The following is a 21203-nucleotide window of genomic DNA, read 5'->3' as shown; positions in this document are numbered from 1 at the left end:
TATATAGCATTCATATAATATATTAATGATTAATAAAAGTGATGATTTTCTATTATTATTTTTTAATCCTAACTACCATCATCAATTTATATTTTTAAAGTATATTTATTTAAAGAATAGTCATAAGAGTTGATCAAATTTAATCATATTCAAAGAATTGTTTAGACTTTTATCTATTATAATTTTTCAAAAGAAATAACTAAAGTAGTGAAAATTACAAAATAAATTATTTTTAGGTCAAGAAATTACAATAGAAGATATTCTAAGAATCGTGCTTAAGAAATACTATTAGCAAATTACAAAAAATATATAGTAGAACTCATGCTTTAATCCTTGAGCAAGGTATAAATGCTACAAAGATATAATATATGTATACATTATAAATATCCAAATCAACTAAAGAAAAACATGGTTAGATCAACTAAAAAACTATTGAGACTAAGTAAATCACAAGAGAAGGCGAATTCAAGTGAAAGAAATTGGGACAAAATGGTCTCCAAAATAGTATATCAATTGAGTAAAAGAAGAGTATATATAAATCACCAACAAAGTCAATATTACAAAAACAACAATACATTACTAAAAATTGTAGATATGTGACTAATTTTGATCATGTGATCAATGGTAGTTTCTTGTTGAACATTTATCTCCCAACCAAATTTATGACTAAATTATTTTAATCATTGATAATGTCATTGATTTAGTCATTTATTGTCATTACTTGGTAGCTTTTATGGTAGTTTATTTGGTAATTTATTTGTTAGTATATTTGGTAGTTTTTTTGGTATTATATATGGTAGTATATCTGGTAGTTGATTTGGTAGTATATATGGTAATTTTTTGGGTAGTACATATGGTAGCATATTTGATAGTATAGTTGGTAGTATATTTGATAGTTTATTTGGTAGTTTACTTGGAAGTATACTTGGTAGTATATTTGGTGGTTTATTTGGTATTTATTTGGTTGTATATTTGGTAGCTTATTTAATCATTAATTTAGTCATATTAGGGCATGATAGAATTGAACCACCATCCTCCTACTTATAAAGCATGCGCTCTTCCATTGAGCTAGTACCCTATAAAGAATAATGAAAAAAATTGACAAAGTTTTCTTCCCAACATTAGATCTAGCATGATCATGGCCATTGTAAAATGATATGCTCTTGTCAAAGAACACAAATTTTAGTTATTATGAAAAATAACTATGTAAATCTTTATGAATAAAAATTCAACAATTTTAAATTCTTATGTTCAAGCATTTTAAAATTATATTTCATTTCAATTATACTTCTCTAAATTATTGTAGTGATGGACTCTTATAAAATATAATTTGGAGTGCTTTGGTCACACACAAGTATTGTTTCTTGTGCTAACTTCTCAAAAAAAGATACAAATGGTTATGCAATTTATGTCAAGAAAATATACCTTTGCATTAAATTAAAACATCAAACCCTATTAAAAAATCATATCTATTAAAAACTATGAAACACAATAAATTTCAATACTCACTTTTTAACATATGGAGGTTCCAAAGGATCAAATATTTCCTCTTCCTTATGCTCAAGTGGGTTCTAAAAGTGTTCATTACACCTGATGTTGACATTTATTGAACCTTAGTCTACAAACAACATAAAATATGAATTTGATAAAAATAAGGCACCTGGTTTTCATTTTTTATCAATGATCTATAATTAAGTTATTCCTAGTAATAGGTAAATTGGTGCCAACTCATAAATGTAACAATGAACTAAATAAGATGCTTATGATAAATTTCTTTAAAAAAAACTATAACAAAAGGGACTAATAGACTAGTAAAGTCTAGTAGGAAATGGCTATGCTTCACCTCTTGATAATCCCAATTATAGAAAAAGCCCCAAAACCATGCATTGATGGATCCTAAGATGGTTGATCATAACCATAAGCTTCATATCCTTGATTGTAATGCAATGTTCCATTTTCATAGCTAGAGTTGAATGATAATGTAATGTCCCATTGTAGGTCTCCACCAGCTATTTGTTCTTTTTATAGTCTGCAATAATTGAGACTAGCTTGTGTGCATTGCAAAAATAAAGTCACTAGTTATAATGAAATAATCATCATAATAATACTAAAGTCAAGAGCATGCAAAATTTTCATACAGTAGATGTACAAAGGACAAGTTGAATTGTGTCAATTCTTGCCATGACCTAAGAGAGTAATTTTTGGGAGGAAATTTTTGTGAAGAAAAAAAAAAGACTACCAAAAAAATTGATCCAACATGTTTCAACTCTAAGAATGACAATGCAGCCAAATTTATTGTCCCTATAATTCCATTGTTAGACAAGTCCAAACCCATTACAATAGTTGAAATGTGAATGTATTGAATAACATCTATTGAAGTTTTAGCTCAATTAACTTTGTCAAATACATTGGAACTATATATGGAAGAATAGAAAATAAAATCAAGACAGAAAATATTAACATCATATTTACAGTCTATATGAACAAAATCTTAAATTCTATTCAATGTGATTAGAAGGTGTAAATATGGTTCATTAAAAAAAAATGCAAAAAACGGTTAAGGAAATGTAAGATTTTCCAAGAGAAGATTCAAAACCTTGGCTAAATCATTATTAGCCTAATAAGAATATTAGGGACCACTTCAAAAGTCTCAGCTTGAACATCTTGTATTACCAACAACTCCTCATCCCTCCATGCTACCACAATTGAACAATCTAGGGAAAGAACAACAAGAGGACTAATTCATTAGGAAACCTATGAATCTTGAGGCATGAAAATTGACAAGAAATATATATTTTAGAATGAAATATGATATCTTAGCTTTGCAAGTGATGACTTTACTAGTAGTTTTAGCAAGAGATAGAGGAACTCTACCATCTTTACTCTGAAAATTCTTGTTGAAAGAATCAATTTCTATTCCACTCTCTATCTCCGTTCTCCAAATAAAAAGAAGGAAGAAATATTTTTTCTTCTCTTCTAATCACTTAACCTTAAAATATTTTCTTTACAATTATTCAAAGCCCTTGGACATAAAATCTCTAGTCAATATGTTGGACAGAGATAAAGCATAGAAGAAAAAGAAGGATAATAATCCATTGATGTTACTCTTCAGCAATCAAATATCCAGATTGAACCAATTAGCATAAGCACTCATTGAGAGAGAAAAAATCAACATTCATGAGGAAAATGACATCAAATTATATCTTTTTAACTTCCAACAATAGACTAAAAATATTGCCATAGTACCACCTTAATAAGAAACTCTTAGCATGAATGAAAAGGATTGCAAGTCATGTAGTAGAAAATAAGAATAAATAAACCTAAGGAAGAAATATTAAGTCAGCAATCAAGTGAAAATAAGTAGTGAACAGATTAATGATAAACAAAAATAATAAATAGCAAAGGTAATTAGAGTTGTTAATAGACATGGAAAGGTGAAATAAAGGAAAAGGAATATGTAACTAAAGCACGAGTCCTTTACAATTGTAGTTGATGTGACATATGTCAACTCTTCATGGGGGACTTCAATGAAATGAGTAGAATTGAGAAATGTGTGATCTAGATCCAACACTAAATAGAGTTTCTTTTTTGGTAATAAATTCTTTAGATCATTATCACATAACCATATAACTTCTCTATCTGTGAGCTCAAAATCCTAAAAAATATTTACATTTGAAATGGTTTCAGTTATAGAAACGTATAATTAAATTTTATTTGTTGAAATATCAATGGAGGGAATTATAGAAGGAAAATTTAAGACTTGTACTTTCTATAGAAAATCAGCTTGTAGAAACATTTAAGAAAAGGTTGTTCTTTAATAATTGAGTCAAAATTCAAGGAAATTGAACAAATAATTAAATCATGCAACTGGCTTTCATAAAATGGATGCCTTATGATAAGAGAAACTCTAGTTTGATCAACCAAATCTGAATTTGGTTTAATCATACCAAATTGGATGCAAACTCCCCACATAAGTCTTGGATGGGGAGTGCATGTTGGACTACTACTAGATTCTTCTATATTATTTGGGAAAGAGTGTCAAAGCATGAAATAATAGTAAATCTTTTTCAATCAGATGTGTGACAACACCAAAAAAATAGTCATTTAAAATAGGCATAAAAGGCATTTCATGAAAGCCTATTTTTAGATACCTTTAATGTCTTCAAGCACAAAATTTTGCACCTCTCTTCTTCCCACAGGCATCATTCCTCTATCAAAAAATCTCTATCTTTTCTAATTATACCCAAAGAAAAAACATTGTAATGTAATATTTGGAAACTTTTATAGGAGAAAAATCCTTAATAGATACGACAAAAATAATTAATACTTACTATCAATATCATTTTCAAAATATATTTTATTGCAAATAGGAACTCTAGAGATGCCCAATTCTTAAGATTGGACACTTGAGCTTAGAGTTCCATAGCAATTTTTCTTGCAGGTGAGCTTATAGTCCCATATATATAAGAGTTATAAATGTAAGTAGTTGTTATAATTTCTCTGAACAATAGATTTTGTCTTATTGATTAGTTGGCATCTATCATCATCAAAGCTAAGATTGAATAAATCAATATGCATACAGTATGGTTGAAGAAATAGTGATCCAGTTATTTCATACAACTCAAGATTCTTTAAGTGCTTTCAAATTTTACATTGTGGTTGATGGGTCTTGTGTCATTGAGAGAAAATTTTGTAATGGGAGTAGTAGTATTCATGGCACATATCTTGATGCAAAACCTTCAATATATAGCTTTAGTTCTTTTACTGGTAGATATGGGAAGATGTGCATAATTAATAGTAACATGACTAGATTAAGAAAAAAATAGTTAAAATTTGAGGATCCAAGGAAAATGAAAATTTCTAGTTAAAACCCTATGAACCTCTCTAAACACAATAATTTCCATAAGGAAACAATGAATTTAAAAATTTGATCACACAAATTGGAAGGCTACTTTCACATTAAAAAAGAAAACTAGGGCATCTTGCATGATGTTGCTCGACAAAAAAGTGAAAGCAAACATTTTTCTTAGGAAAATTCATGGATCTTGCAAGTTATTGATGTTAAAGATTGGAGAAAAATGTAAACATCTCTTTTCTATTTAAGAAGACTAGCTAAGAAAGATTTCATGTGATCCTTAAGAAATTAAATTGCTCTTATGTTGAGGAAATATATGGTGAGGTTTGGAACACAATACTTAAAAAATTAAATTTCTCTTATGCTAAGAATATATATGGTGGGATTTTGAACACATTACTTGGTTATGGAATAATTCAAACATGTGAAACAAATGAGATTCATAGTACTGCAACAAAAAGTGAAAGTTTGAGCAATTGCAAATTTGAATAATTAACTTTTCCAGCTACATTCTTGTTCTATAATAGAACAACATCTTAATATATTTCTACATCTTATTCATTACCACAAAATCTTATTCCTTAGCACTATGTAGGCACTATAGAAATATTATACCATTTTCTATTAAGAAAAATTATGTAGTTCCTAGGAGCTTCTTGATATGTTTTTACAAACATAAAGTACAACTATTATTGATTATCTTATTGACAAATCAAACGTTTGTTTTTTTTAAATATGATCTTGTTTTTATTTTGATAGACATGCAATCGAAAGAAAAAAAAAGTAAAATCAATAATGAAAGTATATAGAGAAGGCATGAAACTAAAAAAGAGGGATTTTCAAGTATGTCAATATTTAAGGGATAAGTAGTTGGAGCATATCTATCAACCACATTTCCATCTTTGTCCAATAGAAATTTGGTGAAGTTCCACTTAATTTTGTCACCCAAAATGCCACCTTTCTTTGATTTCAAGAACTTATAAATAGGTTTTGCATTATCACCATTGACCTCAACCTACATTTCATAGCTATAATATAAATGCTCAAAAATCTAATAAGCATACTAGACAAGCTAGTTATTACTTATTTACAAGATTGTTTCACTTATTAAAGATGAATTCACATTAATAGATAAAAAAGGAGAGTGAGGAAATAGAAAAATAGTAGTGATGTACTTACCTTCTCAAATACTATAAATTTTTCTTTAAAATGAGTACATGCCACTTATGTGATCTTCTCATTGTCACTCGGTTCCTCTCTAGCAAATTGATTGCATGGAAAGGCTAGTATTTCCAATCCTACAAAAAATTGGCCAACAAAATCTTTAATATTACACAATATAAAGATGAGAAATAAAAAATTTAAATCCAACTTAAAAGAAATTAATTCTTTCTAGCTAAGAGGATACTAGAATAGGTTATGGAGTCTACCCATACATCTATTGAAGGCATTTTCTTAACATTTTCTAGAGCTAGTACCATAACATTCGATGAGATGACATTTCTTTAGGACAATTTTCAAAACATTTTATGAGCCTTGTGAATGTATCCACATTTTGTATACATTTATATTAGAACATTCACAACTTCAACATATTTTAAAAATCATAGTCCAATAAGGCATTGATGTAACTCCATACCTTGTTACAAAGCTTCAACTTTGGTGTACACTAGGAGGATGCCAACAAAGGTTGTATAGGTATGGCTTTACATCTAGAAATTGCATTTGCATAAAAAATTCCAAATCATTATCAAAAAACATGTTACTTGCAAAGCCTCATCGATACTACCATTTTGTTGAAATCATGTAATCATTGAATTCTCCGGACCACATTTCTTTGATGTACTGCAATGTAAAAATTTAATGTCTCATCAAGAAGACCATTATGTACATATCCAACTACAATTGCAATACATGAGATGACCTTTGGTTAAGGAATTTTTTTGAAAAGCGTCATCATGAATACCATTCTATGCACATCTAGTGATAATCAAATTCTAGGAAACTACATATCCTTTTAGCATTCTATCAAACACTTCACATGCCTTGTGTATGTTTTTGTGTTTCACATACAAGTCTAAAAGGATTGTTGCAAATATTTGATAAAAAATGCTTTGATGAATATTTGTACCCTAATCCAAAGAACTTGTTTCCATGTAGGTAGGAAGTATATAGACAAAGGTGAACTTAGGAGGTTCGAGGTTGGACATGTTCTTTTCATTTCAATTAATAGTGTCAAGGTCTTCTGACAAAACCAATGTATTCTACAAGCTACAATTAGGACATTTCTATGAGAATATGCCTTTATGTATGATTTATTCAAACAGTTTACAAGGAATTATCATAGTTTCTATTAATCTTTATCATCAGTACTTACTTTGGCCTAGATTTGGAAAATCAAGTGCCCAACTAATTAGCTTTGCAAAGTCTAGAAAATTTTGTCTCTGTACACTCTTGATCAATTGGAAGCTTCATTCATGGAAAATTTTAATGTTGATAGAATATATTATTATTATTTTAGAAATGAAAATCCAAGTTTTATGGTGAAGCTTCATATCCAAATCTAAGGGTAGAGTTTAAATAGTGACCCCTTTAGTTGTTTATCTAATCTAGTCACTTTGTGGGTCATCTGAATTGTAGTTTTTACAATCGCCATAAAGAATATTGGAAGGAAATTTTTTTCACCCCTCATATCATCTGAATATTTATAATGGGGAAGAAATAAGAGAAGAAAAATCAAAAAAATACCTGTGCAAAAGCCCAAAAAATTGGAGTCTTCCAATGCCATTTCTAAAACTAAGAACAATAAAAGAATTGAAATAATTATATTAGGAAAGGCCTACAAATACTTGGATAAGGGTGTTGATTTGGGAACACTAGATAGGCAGTTAGGAAAATCATCAGTCCTACAATTCCAAGGCTGTGTAAATTATTGTATTAGTGTGCAAAAGGAGAAGAAAGGGAAAGCTATAAATCATAAAAATAAAGGAGGATCCAAGGAAAGATTTAGATTTTCTTAGCCTATGATTAGTTCTGATGTAGGGGTGAAAAAAAGGGCCTTATTCGAAATGGGCATGCTTGGTAGCATTGGCTCTACACACACCACCCTTATATTGTATAATGCAATGACAAAGATAGCCTTGGGTGTTGGTGTTTCCTTTTCAAAACCACTATGAAAGATAATTATTTTATGGATAGGGAATAGAGTTATAAGAGCTTGCAATTGGAAGCTCTTAAGTTGGCTCAAGATAAAGTACTCAATCAACCTATCATTAATGATTCCAATAGTGGTCATTTTTTTTTGGGGAGAACGTGGTGAGCAATATTGAATATAATCAACCTCATATTTGGATGGAGGTAGTGATAATTCATGTGTTAGCACTCATAGGAACATTTTTAGGGGTCTAATGAATCTTGGTAATACTTGTTTTTTTTTTTTTTTGATGCTAAAAAATCTGACACAATCAAATCCAGAAGCACAAATTATACTCCAATGGATTGTGGAAATCTAATAAGATTGAATACTTGTTTCTTTAATTCTCTTGTGTAGAATTTTCTTACACTCAATGTTCTTTGTAATCATTTCTTGAATTCTAGTGAATTTTAGGGAGGAACCATAACTCCATCTCTAAGGAAGCTTTATTTTGAAATAAGTTTAGAGGGGTTTGGGAAAGGATATTTACTAAGTTTAAAAAAGGAATGAATGGGGCCATCAACCCCAATGCTCTTTTCTATGCAATCTATGATAGGGCATCACAATCCAAGGGATTTCATCAACAAGATAGACATGACTTGTGGAGATATTTAATCTACTACTTAAGTACAAAAGAATTAAAAAGAATAAAGTCAAATGGAATGATATCATTTTTTAGATCATCTAAGGAAAATGTACATTAAAACATGAACCATGTACATAGTACACTAGACATAGTAAATCTAGTGGATTGTGTATTTGATGGACAAATATGTAGCATAGTTTACTACTACAACTATGGTCATTCTTCAATGGTGTATGAACCATTTTTTGAATTGAAACTAGAAAGTCCAACCAAAAAAAAAATTGAAAAGGCCTCATTTCCTAATTATAGAGGCTCATCATCTCCCAAATAAAAGTTATAGAATAATGCCAAAACCATTAAGAATGGAAATTTTGTAAGGAAATATGCATCAGGCATGTTTAATGCTCAAGTAAGAGTTCGTTCCAAAAAAATATAACCATCTTATGTTGAAGATAGAAATTCATTTATAGGAGAAAGAGCCGAAAATATGTCTTCTTCACAAGAAAATATTGGATGGAATGAATTTTATCCACAAGAAGATAACATATAGAATGCATCTTGTCCACAAGAAGATATAGTGTGGATGGATTATTTTGAACTATATTTGAGTATACTAATATTTCTAAATCAAGATATTTGTAAGATGTCATAAAATGTAAAGTAACATGAGAAATATGGTGTATGAATTGATAATCTTGAATGTGATTTTATTGTATCTGATGGCTCTTAAAAAGAGCCACATCTTCTTTTTTTGGGGGGCTCAAATGTTTTGTTACTTCCTTTCAAACAAGTATATCTAATATGTAGTCAAGGGCATCAAGAAAAAAGAACATTCTTTAGAGTTTTCTTTGTTGATATGAGATTGTTTTGAAGTGAAGCACCCATAATGGAATAATAATTGTTTGTCACTAATGCCAAACCTACGATTTGTTGGTAAGACAATTGCTTAATTGATTTGAGTACTATCATTTGTTTGATTTTGGAAGATGATTTGATCAAATGAGATAACAAAAGAACCTAGAGGAAGTTTTGAGTTATAGTATGAAATAAAGTACAAAGATTAGTTAATATAGTGATGATTTAGTGTATTGTTAATATAATTAAGGCTGTAAAGGTTGGATACACTGATTAATTCTAGAAGAAAAAGTAAGAAGAATTGTGTCTATCAAGCTAGACTAAGTGTATAGTAGGTTTTGAGAAAAGTTAGTGCAAGCTAAGTAGAAACTTAGATAGAGTTAAGAAAAGTAAAGATTCAATGTATGCCAAGTGGACAAAATGTAAACCAAGTAAAGTTATTGAGTAGAAGAATAGTATGGAAGCTGAGTAACAACATATTGATCCCAAGTGCCAGTATTCATATTAAATTGTAGATTTGACAAATCTAAATTGACTATTTTTTTATTGAATTGTGTGAAGCATGTGGAAAATAACTATGATGAGCTAGTGGCATAGAATTTAAGGTAAACCATTTTGTGAAAAATTCAAGGAGGATTGAAGAAGAAGTTTCTAGAGGAACCAAATGGAAAAATGGGTAAATTCATTGTATCCTACCTAGTCCTATAATGGATGATTATGGTTAAGTGGAAAAATATCTGAAATCTCTATTTATAGAGATAGTTGGTTAGAAGAAAAGCTTTTCATGGGCAAGAACTTAAGGGAGACAAGGAGTCTAGGGTATTGCTTCATTTAGTGGCCGAACAAAAGAGACTGCAATGGGCATGTAAAGAAAGAAGACTTAAGAGTATGAATGCTTGAAGGGTGAACAAGCTATTAGAGCTACAGTGTGTGAAAGCCAACCAGAATAGTGGACTAAAATAGAGATCTATAATTTTCAAGTGAGTTGTAATTTTTTTATCAAATCAAGCATTAGTGCTACTTTCTAATTATTATATCATTCTAGGTTAAATCCTTTAGATTAAGGTTGACCTAATAGTCATTTGTAAATCCTTTAACCAGATGACATTCTAAGTGAATAATCTAAATTCCTCTAACATGGCTCACTCTTAATAATCTAATCAAAATTGTTTAACCAGATCACATTTAATAGTGTGTATTATAACTTTTAATAGGGCTAGCCTTTCATAGGGCATCACTTCAGAAGACTGAGAATTAGTAGCATGTTACTGGTAGTTTTTCCCAAAATTGGGTTTCCACGTAAAATCCTTGTGCCAAATGTGTTATTGAATCTATTATGTTTCATGTTTACATCTCTTCAAAGTTGTTCTGACCTAGGACAATAACCTACAAATTTTAAGCATTGTACAGTCTAATGAATGCATGCATAATAAAGTTTTACGGATATGGGTCTACTATGCATTGAAAAGTTTTTAATTGTACATCTGAACCTTGGATAACTAATTCCACCCACCACCCACCCCCCCCCCCCCCCCCCCCCCCCCCCCCCGCCCCCCCTCCTCTGGTTATTTGAAAGAATTCCAACAATTGGTATCAAATCCATAGTGCTTAAGAGGCCTATTTTTAAGGTACTAGAAGCAAAAGATCAAGATGTCAAAAAGAGAGGTACCCAAGCTTAACAAAGACAACTTACCTACATGGAAAATTCTAATGAAGGTACACCTAGGAGGTCTTGGAGATCATGCACAATCTACCATTACCACTGAGCATATCAATCCTTCTAGAGCCCTAACTGCTAATGATCTGAAAAAGAAGAAAGAACAAAATCAGGCAATGTTGGAGATTTCCTCTACCCTAATTTATTCTAAGTTCAATAAAATCAAGGGTTACGATTCTAGAAAGAAGATGTGGGATGCTCTTTACACCATTTATGGAGGAGACACAAATATTCTAAGGGCCAAATCTAAAATTCTTAGAGGCAATTTCGATGATATGAGGATGCAAGAAGGTAAGAATGTTTCTCAATATTGCTCTAGAATAAAAGATGTTAATTCTATAAGAGGAGCTACTAGTTAGGTAGATGATGATACTATATTAAGAAAAGTGTTGAGAACATTTTTTCTCATCTATGCTTTTAGAGTTTTTGTCATACAAGAATTAAGATGTATACCAAGTTCTAATCTAACTCTGGAAGGTTTGGTAGGTGGACTCACTACCTTTGAGCTCTCTAATTTTGATAACTTCAAATCTAACAATGTTGAATCTACTTTCAAAGCTAAAATATCATTAAAAGAACCTAAAGAGAAGAACAAAAAGGTAAAAATATTTCTAGTGACAGTGATACAAATGAGGAAGATGTAGAAAAAAATGAAGCACTACTAGCAAGGAGATTTCAAAAAGGCAACAACAAATTTAAAGGTAAGTTACCTATCATGTGTTTTATTTCAATGAGGTTGGTCATATTGTTGCTAGATGTCTAGAGAAGATGAACAATATAAGTAGAGACAAATATAGAAGTAAAAGAGATGAGGATAGAAAAAATTACAAAGGAAAAGGAAAGAAGTCTTGTGACATTACAGAAGATGAAACCAGAGAGGGATCTAATGACCATGATGATGAAGTGGTGTATGTTGCAATGAAGGATCAATCTAATGAGGATGAGGCAACAACACTAGTATCTTATGTGAACAAGAGTGACATGCGGATCATTAATAGTGGATGTTCACATCACATGACTAGAGATAAAAGTAAGTTCATTACCTTGAATTTTTATGGTGGAAATAGTGTAAGGTTTGTTAATGATGCACCTTATCTAATAAAAGGAAACTGATCTATCAAACTTAAAAAACATTTTTTGTGACAATGCTTTTTATGTTGAAGTACTTAACCATAATTTGTTGAGTGTGTCACAACTAAATAGTTTAGGTTGCAAGGTTGATTTTGAGAACAAGATAGCTAAGATATATGACACTAATGGGAAACTAATAAGGAAAGGTGATCAAACTAGAGGTAATCTATTTTATCTTGGTATGAATGATGTTACTTGATTTTATGATGTGTGGTTATGGCACAAAAGGTTATGTCATGTTCACTTTGATAACTTAGTTAGTATCAGTAACATGAGGAGAGTTAGAGGTTTGCCTAAATTGAAGAAAGCTAATAATATAATTTTCAAACAATGTATGTTAGGAAAGATGAAAAAATCTAGTTTTAAGAGTAAGACTCACACCTCTAAAGAAATTCTTGATATTTTTCATACTAACTTGTGTGGACCAGTTGATGTGCAAGGATATAAGGGTGACAATTATATTATCCTATTTGTTGATGATTATTCTAGGAGGATGAGAGTTGGTCAGAAGAAAAGGCTATCATGTGCGAGAAAGTAAGGGAGACAATGAGTCTAGGATATTGCTTCATTTAGTGGCCAAATAGAAGAGTCTATAATTGACATGCAAAGAAAGAAGGATTAAGAGTATGAATTCTTGAAAGGTGAAAAAGCTATCAAAGCTAAACTGTGTTAAATCCAAGTAGATTAGTTAACTAAAAGAAAGATCTGTAACTACAAGTGAGTTGTAATTTGTTATAAGATCAAGCCTTACTATTACTTTTCTAATCATTGTATTAGTCTAGGGTAAATCCTTTGGATTAAGGTTGACCTATAAATCATTTGTAAATCATTTAACTGGGTGGTATTCCAAGTGAATGATCTAAAGTCCTCTAAAAAAGTGTACTCCTAATAGGGTGATTAAAATCCTTCAACCAGGTCACATTTAATAGTGTGCATTGTAACCTTTAATAGGGTTGTCCTTTCTTAGGCATCACTTAAGAAGAGTGAGAATTGGTAGCATGTTACTAGTGGTTTTTTCCCAAATTGGGTTTCAACAAAAATTCTTGTGTCAAATGTGTTATTGAATCTATTATGTTTCACAAAGTTTAAGTTTTGTATCATCTAATGGATGCATGCATAATAAGGTTTTATCGATATGGGCTTAATAAGAATTGAGAAAAAATTATTTGTACATCTAGACCTTGGATAACTAATTCATCCCCCCTCTAAGTTATTCTAAAGATTTCCATCAAGCTTGGAAGCTAGAGGTAGCTTTACGAACATAGTTCAGTGTTTCTCTCTCATGTATAGATCCAAATCCTTTCAATCTTTTGAAAAACTATTTGAAGAGGAAGAAACAATGCATATTGAGGAAAAGAAAGAAGCATAGAATGATTTTTTATACAATGAAAGTGGCAATGTTTTTTGTGTATAAAAAACTCTATTAGAGCTAGTGAAATAAAGAAAGAAGATATGGACACCACTATTACACTAATGTGACTTGATGGTTGCCTACTAGATTTAACAAGGGAAGAGTTTTCAACTTGATAAAGTGTGTGGAAGTGTGAGAATTTCTATACTAAGGTTGTAAAGAGTTTTGCAAAGTTTTAAAAGAGAGAAAAAAAGGAAGAATAGAAGAATGGAAATTAATAAAAGGTCAACTAAAAGAATAGTAAAAAGTATTTTTTTCCCCCATTGCAAATAGTTCTAGTCACTCTATTCTAAAAGAAGATAACTCTGAGTTTTGCAGTCGTACAATAAGATGCAATAACATTGATGAAAACTGTAAGAATTTGCCTAAGTGAAAAATTCACCTAGGAACTAAGAACTCAAACACAAGCACATGATAGATCAAAGAGAGAGAGTATGATCAGAATAACAATGTATTCAATAACTAGATGAGATTACACTAGGAGTGCCTATATATAAAGGCCTCAGAAGAGCTTCTAGAATGTCTTGTAATCAGCAACATGAAGTGTCATACAACCAAGCACATGTGCACCAGATATGGGTTATCCTCCATTAAGCATGTAAGTAAGTGCGATGATGAAAGGATAAGCCTACAAGGGTGTGACATGCAAAACAATGTGTTTGACACCATGTGCTTAAATAGAGTTGCGTACTCTTGTGTTGTCTACATGAAAACTCACAAAGGTGCGCAAACTCTTAAGTGTCTCACAAATAAAAATAATAAAATAATGTAAAATAATTAAATAATGCATAAACCTACGTAAACTTAAGTAAGTGTAAATAGTAAAGTACATATTTACAACAACACCCCCCCTTAAGTGCAACTTAGGCAAATGCCCTTAAGCTTAAAAACTAGGATGAAGATGCATAATGGGTCCCGGCTACTAGGCCATATTAGATACCCATGTACATAATGAAAATGAAAATCTCCCATATAGTGGGGAAAGAGGGAAAACCACATGGGAAAAACCCTCCGCCAAAAAGAGAGATGAAAGAGAATGCATGGATGGATAGAGTAATCAAGGCCACCCCATTATTACATACATCCAATATATACAAAAGAGAATAAGAGAAGGAAGAGAGACAAAATAGGCTCCCCCCCCCATAAGAAGAATTCCAACAAGTTAAAGCCGCTCTAATGAAAAAGCTGGTCCAAGAATGTAGAATGGTGTTCCTCCCCGTAGGAAGAAAAAAAGGAAAAGGTAAACTCCTGAAGATGTGTGGTGGCCCAAAAACCTACTCAAGTATCCCTGTGTTGATGCCAAAGATCACCCCTTCCAACTGTGCTGAAAAGAACCAATATAGATCTGGCAAGGATGTCTATTAAACTTGTTCCACTAAACCATCTATCTCCTCAACTAAAAAAGAGACTTCCACTACTTGTTGTTCATAAGGATCCAAAATCATGCCAACCTATGAAGATTGATCATGTAGAGAATGGACATGAGGGTTAGAGTGAACCCTCGCAACAACTATAGAAGAATCATCATCAATGAGAAGATGTAAGTCCTCAAGTCTTTCTCCCAAGTCATTTGAAGTTGTAGGTGGAAGATGAGATGTACCATGCTACGATGGACCTTTTAGTGTGGCAATATAAGCATATGGACTACACTGATGTGACCTCTCACTGCAAATGTCGACAGAACCCCATGTGTCTGAACTTGTTGAAACACTATCGTTGGTGTCACTATCAATTTACATTTTGTATGATGTGTAGACAGGAGTAGAGGATAACCTTGGTGAACTTTCCTCAAAGTGAACATCCTTCTCCACAAAAATCTCATGAGTCTCTGGATCCATCAGTCTATAAGCCATCACATTGTCTTCATAGCCAATGAAGGTACAAGGCCTACATGTTGATGTCTTGCAACTCTTGGAAGAAAGGTTTCCCCATGCTGGACAAACGAAGACTCTAAGGTGACTCACAACTAGTTTTTTGCTACACCATGCCTCAAAAGGAGTCTTTCCATCTAAGGTGGGATGAGGAGACCTGTTAAGTATGTGAGTAGCACTACTAATGGCTTCAACTTCAAGTGTAGGATCAAGAGACTTGGCCTTTATCATGCATATTTCCATGGTCTTGAGAGTCCTAATCCTCATAGCTATAACATCTATCTTGTGTGGACTGAATGCTAGTGAGTTCTGAAGATCAATCCCCTCAATTTTAGAAAAGTTCTTAAGTCATTTGTCAACATATCTATTATCATTGTCCACCCTTAGTACTTTGATGGCTTTCCTTGACTTGTTGTTAACATGAGTCTTGAATTCATGAAGCTTATGAACCAATTCATTCTTATGATGAAGGAAAAAGACTTAAGTGAATCTTGAAAAGTCATCAACAAATGTGAGTATGTAGTGGCCTTGGCTGATTGAAGTCACTACAAAGGGTCCTGCTAATACCATGTGAACTAGCTGAAGAACAACTGGAGCTTGAGAAGACTTCATTTTATCATACTTCTCCTTGAGATTAACATCCACTAAATAAGATGAACACTCTCCCTTCAAAAAGTTGATATTAGGTAGACCTTTGACCATATGTTTTGAGAAAAGTTGTTGAAGAGAGCAGAAGTCAAGGTGACCAAATCGCTCATGCCATAAGTTGATTTGTAAACTACAGTGAGTTAACAAGGCTTGGGAAGGACTCTTAGGCACAAAGTGGGAGAAGGAATAAAGCCTCTTGTCATCATTAACTTTCTCAACTGCAACCAATGAATCATCTTTAAGACTTTGCACCATCACTGAATTTGGAAGGAACTCAAACTTATGACCATCTCCAAGGTGAGTGATTTGGTAAAATGATAGGAGATTGGAGCTTAGATTTGGAATGTAGAGAACATCTTTGAATTTCCCATATTCCATTTCCACATGTCCTTTCCCTTCAACTTCCATCTTAGTATTATCTCCCATGAAGATGTGTGGTACCTTTGACTGCTTCAATGAAGAAAAGTCTTCCCTTGAAGAACCCATATGGTAAGAGGCACCTGAGTCAAGTATCCATTTTGAAGAACTTGTGTTTACCATAAGTTCTTGACCTTTACCCTTCAAAGAGGTTGGAGTAGAATCCTTGGGAGTACTTGGCACTTGAATCTTGTTCTTCTTGAGTAGATTTTCTAACTCATTGATTCTTTTTGTCTTGTAATGATGCTCGTCATGATTTAGCTTTTTGCAGTATGCACAAAAGAGTTTGTCCTTCTTTTCATTACTTCCCTTTTTGTTTGAAGAAGAACCACCTTGTTGAGAGGAGGATTGTTGTGTCTCAGATTGTGATTTCTGCTTCCACTGCTTCTTGTTGTTTTTGCTTTTTCCCCCTTGATTAGATTTGGAATCATCACTAGCCACCAAGGCTTTGGTCTTTGATGACTTGAGAAGTCCAAAATCCACCAAGTGAGATTGCTCAACAATCAACATGTTTGCAAATCCATCAAAGGAAGACTTCTGGTAAGCAGATCCCATGGTCAACCTGTAAGTATTAAAACTTGAAAAAAAGTTGGTGTACTCAGAAGGTAGCCTCTTCAGGATGTGATGAATCAACTTGTCATCCTTCATGGGATTTCCACAATCTTTAAGAAGTGCCCTATACTCATTGACTTTGATGATGTAATCTTGAATTGTGTCATAGTTCTTAGGATCCAAGAGAAGTAGATCATCCTCAATCTAAAATCCCTTTTCTTCATCCACTTTACCATACAACTATTCAAGTTTATCCCGATCTTCTTTAGATTCTGAACAATTTTTAATGTGAAAGAGAAGATCCCCATGTACACAACTCCTGATGACACCTAAAGCTTGTCGATCTTGATTTTTCCAATCAATGAGTTCTTTAGCATCAGTAGGTTTGGTAATAGTACCATCAACATAAAGACTATATCCTTTTTCCATTAATCTACTCTATGCAATATCTTTCCATGTAGAGTAGTTGCATGAAGTTAGAGGAAGACATTTAAAACCCATGATGCAGAAATGACAAGAGCACAAAATAGAGACACAAAAAACATAGTACACACCCCCCTTTTCACTCAATCAAAAGACCCCCCCCAAAACAGATGTTGTTGGCACTTTATAAGTAGTGTGTCTACAATGGGCCACTTGTCAAAATGAATAAAGTGAACTTTCTAATTTTTTGTTTACAACTACCTTATAAGGCTGAATTTTGTCACTTAAGCACTATAGCTTAGTTTTACAACAATTCTGAAAAAAGAATCAAAGCTTTACAATGCCAAAGAAGGCCTAATTCTGAAAGTGAAAAATTTTTCCACACAACCCTAGAATCTAACTTCAAATCTAGAAAGTAGAAAAAAAAAATGCACTTTCAAAACAAATCAAACCTAAAAAAGTGACCAGATGTGCCCGTTCGGAGGTTTTGAAGTTGCAAAATGCAAGATTATGTAGGTATAGTCACATAAAAATGCAATTTATGCAAAATATGTGTACCAAAACCAAAAAAAAAACCACCACTAAAAAATTCAAGAAATTTTACCTGATTTAAAAAAAAAAACCACTTGAATTGGAGTCTAGATGTCCAAGTTATGAGCTCGCAAAGTCAGGCTAACAAACTGAAAAGCAATCTAGAGAGGGGTCTAGAAGAGAAACTGTGAATCTAAATTTGATGATCAAATAGCCATCACAAAGTCATAAAATGCCTAGAAATGATGGTCAAACAGTTGTCAAATTTAACATAGAGTTCTGCTGATGTCAGCAAACAAATTAGCACCCTGGGTGACGTGGTAGCTGACTGGATGATGACTCAACATTTTGTACTATACAAAAATGCCATGTGACAATTTTCCATATACTAACATGTCAAAATAGGCTATCCACTAGGCTTATGTGGCAATTCTGGCTAATGTGGCAAAGTTCTACGAATCTGTGGGCAGGAGTCAAACGTAGTGGCAGATTTATTTCCACCGTGGTGCTAAATTAGCCATACATGGTGGGAAGTTCTAAACCTCTGATCATTGTTGAGATCCACTAGTCCTTTCAGATCTTGCTAGAGTCTTCAAAATTGTGCCAAAAAATGTTAAATCGTGCCCAAAAAATTGCACCCTGCTTACCTCAAAAAAGGCTTGCCGGAGTCTTCAATATGTCACCGGGAAACAGTGCAGTGATGTGCGAGCTATCAGGATCTCTGCACGATCTACCCATGAATGCCTTGGCCATCATCAAATTTCTTAATGCATGGCCACCAGATTTTCAATTAAAAATCCCACATTGACTCTGTCGGATGTGTGGGTGCTATTTATAATATGGAACCCACCAAGCCTTTGTGAAAGGAAGATCCACTAGATGAATTTTACTGATGGTCATTGAGACTCTGCTACTGCTGGAGGATGTAGCTAGGCTGTTTATGCTGGTCAAAATATTTGATTTAGACTTTCAATGATGACTCTTGTGAAATTAGAGCAATTTTCATTATAGCCCAATTTGTTAAAGCTCTGTGAACATACAAAACCCTCTGAATTGGTAGATTTGGGGTGTCACTGCCCAGGTCTACAAAAATATTTTCTGTGCTAGTACCTAGAAGGGAAAAAAAATTCTACAAATATTGACAAAAAAATTATAGAGAAATAATAAATTGCAGATTTGAAATGAATTAATTAGATCTGAAAGAGATCATACCCATACTACAAATCGAGGCCTTCAGGTTTCAATTTGCAAAAAAAAATTTCCTCACAGTCCACTTTGGCCTAAGGTAGCCAAGTTTATAGTCAATTTCCACTGGTTCAGCATTTTGGATTCAATGGTGAGGACAGATCTAGCTCTAGACACTCCCAATTTCTACAGCACTCCGAATTCAAGCTGAGGTGATGAAGCAAGCATGGTCTCGAATGGCTATGGGATGAGAAAATCTCCAAGTTGTTCTGATACCATGTAAGAATTTGCCTAAGGGAAAAATTCACCCAAGAACTAAGAACTCAAACAAAAGCACACAGTAGACCAAAGAGAGAGAGAGTATGATCAAAATAATAATGTATTCAATAATTGGATGAGAGTACACTAGGAGTGCATGTATACAAAGGCTTAAGAATAGCTTCTAGAATATCTTGTAATCAGCATCATGAAGTGTCATACAACCAAGCACATGTCCACCAGATATGGGTTATCCTCCATTAAGCATGAAAGGAAGTGCGGTGATGAGAGTATAAGCCTACAAGGGTGTGACATGCAAAATAGTGTTGTAGATACCATGTGCTTAAATAGAGTTTCGTACTCCTGTGTTGTCTACATGACAACTCACAAAGGTGCGCAAACTCCTAAGTGTATCACAAATAAAAATAATAAAATAATGCAAAATAATATAATAATGCATAAACTTAAGTAAGTGTAAATAGTAAAGTATGTATTTACACCAACAAAAACATAAGGGACAACTAGTAGATCATGAATGAATAAAAAATTGACCATGCTAGTCTTTTGTCTAGTTTATGTTTTGGAGATAGTGAACAACAAAATGATCAAGAGGTTCACCAATTGAGACACTATTTTGAGGGAATGAAAATAGTAATGTCAATACTTTTCTTTTTGTTCCTTTAAGTGATTCTTTTGGTAAAAGAGTTTTATGTAGTCAAGTAGAGGATTGTTCTAAGAAGAATTTATCAAGAATTTATGTGGTGGAGTTTAGGAAAGAAATTAAAGGGATCAATTACGATGAGAGATCTTCTTCCATAATTCTTTTTCAAAAAGGTGAAGGAATTACTGCAAATCTAGAAGGACATAATGTACATACCCAAAAACATAGGTCAATTGGGAAGGGACATATATTGGATAAAAGAAAACCAATTTTTTTTAAAAAAAAAAATCAATCCTAATGATGTAAAGCAAGAAGCAATCAAAAGACATCTCATCAGCAAAGCACCATCTATTATTTTCATACAACTAAAGAGGTTTACACAAGATCTATGGAGACATTGAACTAAATTTAGTGGCCATGTTACCTTTTAAGAGAGGCTTGATATCAGACCATATTTGGACCTTAGGTGTCTTGATAAAGATGATTGTATTTACCATCATAGAGGAGTGGTTAGGAACATGTGCACTATGAGCAGTGGACATTATGTTGCATACGTAAGATGTTGGAATGGATGACAAGCCTAAAAAGAGTTTATTATACTATGATAGTTCTTCTCACGTGAGAAGAATATATTTTTCCAAAGTTCTACTAATTGAGGCCTACCTATTTTTTTATGAGAAATATACACTTAGTTGAGACTTAGAATAATAAGTAAGCATTCTTCTATTCTTTTCTCCTTTGACATATGGAATTTACTTTATCACTGTCTACAAATTTGTGGTAATTCAAGGGTGCAAACATTAACTAAATTTTTAAATAATATTTTTTTTTGGATTTGTTAGAGGAAAAATCTAATTATTAAATGTTGGAGAAGGGTAATAGATGACTTTATGGGCCAAGGAAAAGTTT

The 21203-nt window shown here is 32.5% G+C and overlaps 2 pseudogenes; both read left to right on the top strand.

The window, feature by feature from the left end:
- LOC149536585 (uncharacterized) overlaps window positions 1–9505 on the top strand; it is a 91898-nt pseudogene extending 82393 nt beyond the window's left edge.
- A 3967-nt stretch (window positions 9506–13472) lies between these two features.
- LOC149536584 (uncharacterized) lies at window positions 13473–20990 on the top strand (annotated as a pseudogene).
- Window positions 20991–21203: the final 213 nt, after the last annotated feature.

The sequence above is a fragment of the Cupressus sempervirens genome, chromosome 10 (assembly GCF_028749045.1).
Source record: "Cupressus sempervirens isolate cs-2001-9-10 chromosome 10, ASM2874904v1, whole genome shotgun sequence".
Lineage (NCBI taxonomy): Eukaryota > Viridiplantae > Streptophyta > Pinopsida > Cupressales > Cupressaceae > Cupressus > Cupressus sempervirens.
This window is presented reverse-complemented; position numbering and strand designations above follow the sequence as displayed.